General features: G+C 41.2%; 1 protein-coding gene across 5 annotated transcripts in view; it reads left to right on the top strand.

Annotated features, from left to right (window-relative positions):
* Nucleotides 1-11,489, top strand: part of LOC116850192 (peripheral plasma membrane protein CASK) — a 238,178-nt gene that overhangs the window by 197,532 nt on the left and 29,157 nt on the right. The window lies entirely within an intron of this gene.

The raw sequence follows: 11,489 nt of genomic DNA, 5'->3' as shown, positions 1-11,489 counted from the left end.
ATAAATTTTTCAACGACGTCGGTTCATTAGCGAGTACTTAAAAATGCCGGGGTCAAATGCCGGTTCCGCACATGCATATATATTATGTATACGTATATGTATATCGCGCCTCTATTCTTTCTGCAGCCGACAGAGGAATTAAGTGGGGCGTCAGAGATAAAAGAAAAAGAGAAGGAAAGTTAATAAATGGCCATGCAAAGCTCGGGCTCGCGGACAAATACAAAGCGCCATGGCGTTACTGGATTGTGAATTAACATTTTATAGCCCGGCGTATCGCGCGACTGCCTGAGAAACAAATTCAGTTGTTGACGGTGCGCGACGAGAATTGACAGCCCAATTATTAAGTATAATAGGAACTTTATCACCCCTTGCGTAAATCGACAGATTTTACGACACGCTATACTCGACACCGCGGGATGACCATATTCGACGCTTTTTACATTCCCGCGTAATGACTTTAATCGATATACAGCGCGGGCTCTTTCGGAACTGTATTACTTCATTCGGGTATACTCGAAAAAGATTTGCGCGTGAAAAAAGAATTGAGCCTGCAAATTCCGTCGAATTCAAAGGACTAATGAGAAGAAGCGATTCAATAAATTCAAATGTCGCGTTTAAACTGCGCGGATAAAGGAATTTAATTTGCGTTAAATTTACGCGAAATATTGTATATACCACGAGGACATTTCATAATTAATGTTCCCCTCTTCCCCGCCTTGTTGTGTCTCAAACGCGATAAAGTGGACGCTACTAACGGTTTTAACTTCTCAACGTACGATTTAATTAAAAGCGATCTACTATTATAGGAAAGATTAGAGTGAAACAATATGAAGAAATGAAAAGCTCGTGCAACTTATTAAAAGTTTATTACGACGGCACTACGAGTCTCATGACGTGTACGGCAGTGCATATAACTCGACAAGAAACACACGACGCGCGCTCACGATCTTTCGTTTCGCGAACGTTTCTCCCTCGGCGAATCTTTATTGCAACGTTCCACTTGCCGCCTCTTCGAAACGGAGCAGATACGTTTCGCCAATACGTTCCGACGTCGACTCGCGCTGACTGCTGCGAACGATCGAAGTGCCAAAGTGCCTCGAGCCCGAGGAAGGCGCCACGTATGTCCATGCGCGAGGCGATAATTCGTCGCGTTTGCGGCACATTTAACGGGGAGAGCGAGAGATCCGGTCGCCGGAGCCGGTCTCCCGGAATAAATCGGCGAAAACCAACGGGCACTGGCAGCTTGAATCGCGTCCATTCGTCACAATCGACAGACACCGACGCTATTTTCGCGAATATGTCGATTCCCGCCCCCGTGGTCGTTGGCGCGTTCCACCTCGCCGCTTCCTCCATGACCCAGGGAGAGATTCCGTCGAAGGACGTTTCGCGCTTATGGAGGAATAGTCATCTCCTGTGACTATTCCTCTATAAGCCGGAGAGCGAGATCGCGAAAGTCAGAGAATAGAATGGAGTTTATTTATAACCTGGAGTTTCACAATCCTTTTGGAGTTTGCAATAGAGTCATCGTATACTATAGAGATAAAGACACAGTGATGGCAACTATATAGATGACAACTTTACGAGTTTTACATATAAAATTAATGTATATAGCTCAATAAGAGATACTTTTTGTAGTTATCACAATTAAAGCTTCAGTTGTAATCACTACAAAATAGAGAATTTATTAAACTATATACACATTATAAACAGGATCTGATGAAATTTAATTGAAATGAGAGAAATCGGATTTCTAAGAGCCACTCGCGATTGTCTTGCGAAATTAAATTTACACCGTGGGAGAATACTAATCGCACTGTCAAAGACAATCACACTGTCGAACGTTGTCATCCTTCCACCGTATAGATTTAATTTCGCAACAGACAACCGCAAATGGCTCTTAAACGCCTTATTTTTGTCACACTTCAGTTACATACATTATAATTTCACATACAAAACTTATATACTTGTCACCTATAGTTGTTATCATGATGTTTTTTCCTGAGAGTTGAATGTCTCAAGCGTGTGAAAAGGGAAATAATATTAACAATAATAGTTCATAAAATTGTGCTAACAGCTGCAGCGAAACGTCTCAGTAATAGAAAGAGAGGGAGAGAGAAAAAGAGAATCAAGAGGATATCTCAAAAGCAAACCGCGTGTACTCGAATGGTCATTGCTGATAATAGTAGACCAGAGGGGATTGCTACTGTATAACAATGCTTAGTCACCGGCTACATATACATGATGACGACCGAAACCATTTGTGTGATAATTGGCAGATACCTATAGTCAGTGAGTACGGGCGTGTGATTGAAAATGACACACCCCACGGGAGCGTCTCAATCAAGACGCTAATATGATAGTGCGTATTCTCATCGTACAGTAAACACGACTATTTCGCTCTGATCCTGCAGCTCCAAACGTCACATGGTCCATGGTCGCGTGTAGTGTACAAAGCGTTGCGGAAAAAAATCGCAACATGTCGGTGTTGCGGCAATCAAGAGAGACGTTTCGCGACGTTTCGTCAGCTCGTATACGCGACTCCTTCATCGCTCGCAAACTTCACAATTTGGGCTGATGACTGATTCGCGTGACGATATGTAGAAACAAAAGTGTCACCGATGAGCGTGACCCTTTTTTTCTCTGGCTTTTAGTCGAATCGCCCTTTTTTCGATCGCGTTTGTTTTCGACGATCGGGTTTGTTTCTGACGAACGGTGAGGTAAATCTGATAAACGTTGGCTCTCTCGTATCTCGCGCGCGCAATGCACACCTGCAGCGATGGGAAAGCCGACGTTACGTTACGAAGCATTGTTTTCGCTTGCGGAACGGTTTACGCCGCACAGCCATTTTGCCTGCCTTTATTTCACGTTTTTCTTCATTTCCCCTCCGAGGAGCACTTCGTCTTCGACCACCCGCGCCGCTCGGAGCTATCAGGGTTTTCTAAGAGACGAAACGAAACGAGTAGTACCCGATAGTAGGAAACCCGTCGACATTCCCGTTGGGGGAGAACGGACGCGCCGAAGAGATCGTGGCAAGCCGTTGAAAGTTGAAAGAAAGCGCGACAGTCCCGGGATACTCCGCGCGGATTTTAATAATCCCCTGATCCGCAGCGATTCCTCAGACGGCAGATGAGCGAAGTCGGGCCGCGGATCTACGTATAATTGGATTTTAATTTGCTCCCGAAGGGGAACTAACCTTGCTGGAATAGCCGCGGATATTCAGCCGCTAAACGGTAATTGAATCGAATTTCCGAATCCCGCGATTAAGTCCCGACGATTTAGCGTTTTCCGTCGTTTTGTATTTTGCGAAGAAACTAGGAATATTTTACCGTGCCAGAGCCGCATATCTCCAACCCTTTGCTCGCTGGGAAAGGACAGCCCGCTCCCCGTGCATATCGCGGACAACGGCCGATGCCTGTGAATGGCCGCCGAGCGGCCTGGATGAATTTTGTCGCGCCGGATGCGATTTGGCCGCATCCGTCCGCGCCGTTTGTACAAACTTCGCGCGAAGACGAATGATTATAAATTTTAACGGCGAGCTTATACATGCCGCAACTGAAGCGATCCCCAGCCGCGGTTTACCGCATACACCCTCCGCTACTGTAAACCGATGAATTGGCTTCCGGACTGCGAATGATGCCGGAGCCGCGGATACATCGCACTCCAATTTGCATGGAGCAATATTATTTTATCCTGGAATTCGACCTGCTTGCGAACGGTCTCCCTCCCTCCCTCTCTCTCTCTCTCTCTCTCTCTCTCTCTCTCTGTTTGTCTCTCTCTCTCTCTCTCTCTCTCTCTCTCTCACTCTCTCTTCTCATTCGTTCACGCGCGCGCACACGTCGATATCTGGGTTGGAGTTACGCGCAACGTCTCGCCGTTCCTCGCTACGTCAACGAAAATCAAAACTCGATATATGAGACGCAGGGATCCGTTCCTCTCTTGCACGCAATCCTGTTGGCGCGTTTATTCGCCGACATTAAACGTAATCAATTGATTAATCGAACCTGAAAAAGGACACTCGACACGGAGTGTGTGGTCACCGAATATATCGGAGTACAGAAATACGTTGGGTGTTACGAATTTTAAGGCAAAAATTATTATAGAATTTTATAATCGAGGAGTAGATTGATATTCTGCAGTAATTCATTATTCTTTCATTTCGTACGTATTTATATTTTAGAAAATAAAATATGCTATTAAAAATTTGTTGCAAAACTTGCTGTTTCTTAGAGCCATTTTTTCAACTTCTTAATGAGCTAACCAATAATCAAATTACATGTTCGTCGTTTTCTAATCTGTTGAACAAATACAGAGATGCATGATTTAACTGTTAGTTTACTCGGAAAAATTGACGTCCTCAGCAAGATAGACTTTACTGAGTCTATTCCTGCGTTATTAACATGGTAAAATCAAAGAGAATTTGTATGAAAAAAAGACTATAAGGTAGGAATTAGTTCGTAAATCTTTGATGAAACGCGCGTTCTCAATCTCAAAGTAACGCACGATCTCAAAAATGGTTCTCTAAATTATGTATAAAATACACGCAGTCAATTTATGAGATGAGCCGTCTTTCATCAACACTCCGTCGTCTGTCGGTGTTAATTCATTGATCTAATTGTTACAGATTGTCGAAGAAGAAAATTACAAAAAACGCGACGCGCATGCCGGAATACTCAACGAGCCAATTTATCGACGGACTGATTTAGCTTCAGTTCGAGAACGACGTGAAATATTTTTCGCAAAAATAAGAATTGGCAATTCGGACGGGCGAACTCTGGCGCGAGCGCGCGGAAAACACGGGCGTCTCCGATCGCTGTTTTTCTCTCATTTCCCCAAATATCTTCGCGCGCTGTCATATGTCATGTCAGAACCGCGGCGGCCGGCACCTCCACGAGACAATTCCGAGCGTCCGCTAAAGCGTCGCGCGCGTATGCACCCGTGTAACGGACATTGTAGCGAATTATGCATTACGGTATTCTGAAATTATGGTAATATGACGGTTTTCCGAGTGAAAACATCCCGAGTGCGCAATTCCAGCGCGGGATGATGTATGAATACAAGGCTTCTTCGACGCGTACACCGCCGACAGATCTCTAGGAAACGCACGATGAAGATAAACGATGCTTGCCGCGCACGGCGCAATTCGTTACGACTGTCTGACATTTTTTCAATTGGTAATAGATTTTTAAAAAAAGAAGAGAGAGAAAGAGGGCCAAAGAGGGCGGCAGAGAAGCTGGAGAAAGAGCGAGAGAGAGAGAGAGAGAGAGAGAGAGAGAGAGAGAGAGAGAGAGAGGCGATAACGCTGCTACGTAGCTGTCTTCGATTAATGAATATCCGATGGCGCTAATGTAATTAATGGCATTCGATTAACGAAAATCGTGAAGGCATCGTGAGCGAAAACTATCGAAATAACCTGGACAACCGTGCCGATTTTTCTTGAATTAGGTATGCAACCACGGCGCACTCTCCCCCCGCCCCTCTCTCTCTCTCTCTCTCTCTCTCTCTCTCTCTCTCTCTCTCTTGGAGCAAATGGTGCGATAAAGAGGCAAAAACGTAACCGCTATCGTATTAAGATTAATTCATTATTTACGATTTATAGAGCTCCTCCTCGTCTTTTCCGTTCCAACGACTACCTCGCGTCAGCGCGGCTGTTTTCTTCCCTTCTCCGCGACAAATTGCCCGTGACGAATTATCTCGCGTGTTAATTGGTGCCTGCAAAACGCGCAGTTTCTTATACACGGTCGATCAGCTTGAGAGTAATTTAGACACGAGCACAACGCGTACTTTACGCTCGCTACCTTGCCTCTCGATCTTCCGCGTTCTCGCAGACGTATCTCATCATGAGTAATCTGTCTTTCAGTTCATCTTCCCGCTCTCCCTGTTTCCGCAGCAATAACACTAGAGACACGCGACACGGCTTATCCAAAATATGTTCCTTTTTTCCGAGTTGTGATTTGCATATAGATTAGACGCGGGCGAAAGGGGACAGATAGAAACGTGTCACGGTTATCAACGGGGTCGCAGGTGACGAGTTTATCCGCGTTTCCGGTGAGCGGGAGCCGTCCTTGGACCAAGTACTGATGTGCGACCTCTCTCCGAGGGTTTCTCGCTCTACTAATGCTTTACTAACGCTCTAATTCGCTCTACTAATGCTTGTGCGACGATATGCCTTTTTATTTTTTATGCATTTAAGGATTCATCCGCGTATGATGACATTCTATGCATGTTTCATACGTTGTACGATGCGACATGACGTTCTGTGCTATTTTATCCGTTACGCGTTCTCTAAAGATTTCATACCAGCTGCTGCTTACAAAATGTGAGTCGATTAGTGATATCGTCAAACTGATGTGAGACAAGTTCAAAGACTAGATTCATTCATTAGATACATTACTCTTTATTGCTGGATATCATCAAAGTTTCTCTATGATATCATGATATATCTTTCGGCAGAACTGAAATTGACCGACAAAGGATTACATAAACATGTAATTAGCGTGTCAAAACCACGCACTAGTCTCAAAGATCGAGTTTGCGGTGCAAAGTCCGAGCCCGTCCGTCATAGTTTGGAGGCCGCGACGGATTAAGATTTAAGCTTGATCGACCAACAACTGGAGAGTTTCGAACCCAAATACCGCCATTGAACTACAAACCCAGTTACTGATGTCTATAAAGCGTCCATTCATTCAACTAATCTACCCCGGCGCAGCGTGTAACGCGAGAAGTTGCCGCATGAAGCTTCGGTAAATACCATATTGGAGTCAACATTTGGCTAGTTCGACTATCTCCAATATCAGACACGCAGATTGAACTTGGCGGCTAAATCTGCGATTGATAGAGTAAACCAAGTTGGAAGTAACCCGTGATACTTATTAACATGCAGCGACTGGTGATCTCGTGTACTTTCCCGGAGTCAATTTAATTAGGTTACGTTAATACTTTGCGTCTCGATCACTAAAAATGCAAGACGCGCAGATAAAACACTGCACGCGAGATAGAAAGAGAAGTGATCGTAAATTCTACATAGCGATATTTGATCGAGTAAATCAATACTCAAAAATTCACACATGACGTTTCGGACGACGATTAGTTCTCGCCAATTTCCGAACATCGTCCGTCGTTTCATGCAGTCTCGCGAGAATTTATCGCGCGGCCGAATGCATTCAACCGAGGTAAATATCGTAAATTTGACCTTTTCTTTTCACGGTTGGATATTCATATATGTCAAATGTGCATACACGTGCCCTGAAGCACTTCCATCTGTAGCGAATTTAACGGTAACTTACTGAACATATAAAGGTGCGTACCTTCCAACGGAACACACGCGAAACGGATTGTTTCCCTTGTAATGACGCGATATTTCAAATGTGCGTTCAAATAACTACGAATATCTATAATGAGTGACATATTTGTCGATAACACAAGGACACGCGGGTTGGTCTTGCGCCGGGTATGATGTTTGCATATAAGTACATTTATAAATATGTATACTTGCAAAATTGTATCGAACCGTTTATTTGTTTACCGTATGTGCTGCGCTATATATGTGCGTATGTATGTGTATGCTTGACAAAATGAGAATTTACATTTGAATTTTCATGAAATTCGATAATTTCAATATAAATGAAAATGATTTTTTACACTCTTCCGATTCTGTTGCTTGAGTGAATCAATAATACTTACAAATTTAAAAGACGCCGACTCGACACGTTCTGACAAGCGCCAGTTGTATAAGCAAAAACGAAGACATTACTTCCAAATGACATACTCACGATACGTCCCGATGATCGCACGTCGCTATTTTCGACACTCCCGATACTTATTTACGCGCGGGACTCATTTTCGACCAACAAAAGATACGTAAAACGTGGAGCGATAATGATCAATGCGTTAACGACGGCTGCTCGACGAAATCAAAGATGGCCGCGTCATTGATCACGTACGTATGGAAAGTGCGCGCCGCGGAATGACGGTGATGCGCTTCTATGACGCCATCTGCACACTCGCGGGTGCATTACTATTCGATAGATCGATCTATTCGATAGGTCGATAGATACGAAATTCCCGACCAGCCACTTTCTAAAGTACATTCAACGTATTTTTCATGACATGCTATACTTATAATGATGATTCCGTTATGAGTATAGCACTGCAATCAATAGAATCTCGCTGAAAGGATCAGTTAGCAGTAGTTAACTGATCTTCCAGTTTAGCTACGTGCACCGCTACATATTCACGCGCAACACGCATTTTTTGCATGGAGAATTATTGCTCGTGTGCGCCTGTCGCGCGTTTAAGACATGTGATTCCACGTAATACATCTCTGGGCAACTGACGTGTAAAAATAATCACGGGCTTTAATATCGCGCTGCATTTGCACGCTATTTTCGTGAAATAACTTTTCCTTCGGCGCATTACCCAAAACCAGTTGAAACATCAACGCGAGCGACGCTGCTTTCCACCGATAACGAGCTTAACATTCATATTTAGATCCGCGCGTTCCGCGGAGAGAATGTAATCAGCGATCGATATGTGGTCGTTTGTTTTCTCTCCTTGCGCAATGAATACACTTTACTTGTGAAAAATGAAACCGCGAGCAGCGGTTGAATGAATGGTGAGCAATTTGTGAAATTCTCAAAATACACGCCGCAAAGATTCTCCATCACAAATGAAACCGTCTGTCCGAGTCAAAATTTTGCTTCCACATTAATTATGCAAATTCCATCAAACTTGAAAAACTAATGAAGAATCTCAAGACACAACATTATAGAAACTATATATATCATATATCGAATAATTTAATGAGGATTAATATATAAGAAGGTAAAAAAATCAATACATTTTATTTTCATAGTCTATTTTTTTTGCTGTCGAGAGTGTCGTTGAAGCTCTTAAACGAGCTGATAAGAAGCTGTAAAAGCAATGATAACAGTTATGTATCCAATAATGCTTATCGATAGGAATTTTTAAATATAGTTTCCGCGCGCGTACAATAACAAGACTAAATATAAATAAAATATTGACAGTTTTAAGCAGAATCATGGCTCAAAGAGCATTATTGAACGTAAAAATTCACATTTGCAAGATTTACATTACAAGACCGATATTCATAAAGAATTGGAAATTATTTATCATATTTGATTGAGAGCATATTCGATTATAGATTCGCATTCATGAGTCGGCTATTTCAATAAACGTTTCTTGTGTAAAATAAGCGAATATATTGCATACGATTATTGAATAATCAAAGATTAATAAAGTTACCAGATTATTTGCCAAATGACGACGGTCTATGAATATCGGGCTAAATTTCGACTCGGATATTCGTTAAAGACGAACATTTGTATAATAAATAATCGGACACACCTGTAAATGTATGATGCATCGTCCGCGCTTCGTAGCGTCCTGCGCCCTCTCTCTCTCATAATCTCACCTAACTTCCCGACTCAGCATCCAGGCTCTCGCTGCCCCGTCGTAGTGTTTCGGATATTTCCCTCGTGGCACTAAACTAACACCCGCGATAGATACGATCCGATCGTAGAAACGCGGTCAGTGAACGCGACGAAAGCAACGAATGAATATTGTAAGGGAGCCGGCGAGAGAGAGTGATAATTCACGCGCCGATATACGCGCTCCGCGTCGCGTGTACGCGTCGCCCGCCGGCTTGAGGCGTAATGACGCGGTCACGGTCAAAGTCGCGGCGCGCGACACAATGGATTACGTGCCGCGAGATAAAAACATTTCGCGAGTTTAAGCACCCATCACACACAACCCAAATAGAACAGGTTGCCTATTGGTTAACGTTCTTGAAGCTAACTTTTGGAACGTATCTATAAGATAACAAGTCAGTGTCAATAATTTGTCTCCATTAATATGACGTCGATTAAATAAGTTTACAGTTTACAGTTTACAGTTGGTTAATAGCTATTTCATTTACGCATCTTACAGTTATCATTTAGTATATATTTAATTTGTATTCATACACCAACTTGATACTTTTATCTAAATGATATCTTTTTGGATATTAAAAGTTATCTCTCGGGACGAACTTTTTGGACATTAAATAACCTTTTCAGTAAACAGAAACTTAACTTTTTTACCGAAAATAAAGTTATCCTGATCTAATTTTATATAGTAAAATGGAATACTTTAAGATAACGTTGTTCTACTTGGGAACGCCATCTTCTCAATTATATTCAAAGGATTATTATCTTACAGTTATCATTTAGTATATATTTAATCTTACAATTATCATTTAGTATATATTTAATTTGTATTCATACACCAACTTGATACTTTTATATCTAAATGATATCTTTTTGGATATTAAAAGTTATCTTTCGGGCGGACATTAGATTACCTTTTCAGTAAATAGAAACTTAACTTTTTTACCGAAAATAAAGTTATCCTGATCTAATTTTATATAGTAAAATGGAATACTTTAAGATAACGTTGTTCTACTTGGGAACGCCATCTTCTCAATTATATTCAAAGGATTATTATCTTACAGTTATCATTTAGTATATATTTAATCTTACAATTATCATTTAGTATATATTTAATTTGTATTCATACACCAACTTGATACTTTTATATCTAAATGATATCTTTTTGGATATTAAAAGTTATCTTTCGGGCGGACATTAGATTACCTTTTCAGTAAATAGAAACTTAACTTTTTTACCGAAAATAAAGTTATCCTGATCTAATTTTATATAGTAAAATGGAATACTTTAAGATAACGTTGTTCTACTTGGGAACGCCATCTTCTCAATTATATTCAAAGGATTATTATCTTACAGTTATCATTTAGTATATATTTAATCTTACAATTATCATTTAGTATATATTTAATTTGTATTCATACACCAACTTGATACTTTTATATCTAAATGATATCTTTTTGGATATTAAAAGTTATCTTTCGGGCGGACATTAGATTACCTTTTCAGTAAACAGAAACTTAACTTTTTTACCGAAAATAAAGTTATCCTGATCTAATTTTATATAGTAAAATGGAATACTTTAAGATGACATTGTTCTACTTGGGAACGCCGTCTTCTCAATTATATTCAAAGGATTATTATGAATCTAAATCGAAATCTCTATTGTAGCGCGGTGTTATTTTATTATTACTGTGCACATACGCCACTGTTAACTTGGAATTGAAATCTCCACTGTTGCATAGTATTATTTTATTGTTACTGTTCACGCTATTATCAACTTTATTATCCTCGCGAAACCTTCCCTTACACTCCCTTCGGGTCTCCGAATCTCATTGAAATTAAAAGGAACGTTTATTATTCGTTCTATCACTAATCCCATTACTCACCTGTATTATTCTTTTTGGTTAACGCTCATACTTTATTCTTAGTTAAGTACATACGAGGGTGGTCTGAAAAGTTTCCGACCTCAACGTGAAGATAGCAGCACTTGTAAATAAAAGCTAGTGAATTTCGTTGTTCATCTGTTGACAGTTACTCACCGAAGTT

This window comes from Odontomachus brunneus, unplaced genomic scaffold, assembly GCF_010583005.1.
Source record: "Odontomachus brunneus isolate Ranch 3 - 2012 unplaced genomic scaffold, Obru_v1 Obru_scaffold_136, whole genome shotgun sequence".
NCBI classification, from domain to species: domain Eukaryota; kingdom Metazoa; phylum Arthropoda; class Insecta; order Hymenoptera; family Formicidae; genus Odontomachus; species Odontomachus brunneus.
This window is presented reverse-complemented; position numbering and strand designations above follow the sequence as displayed.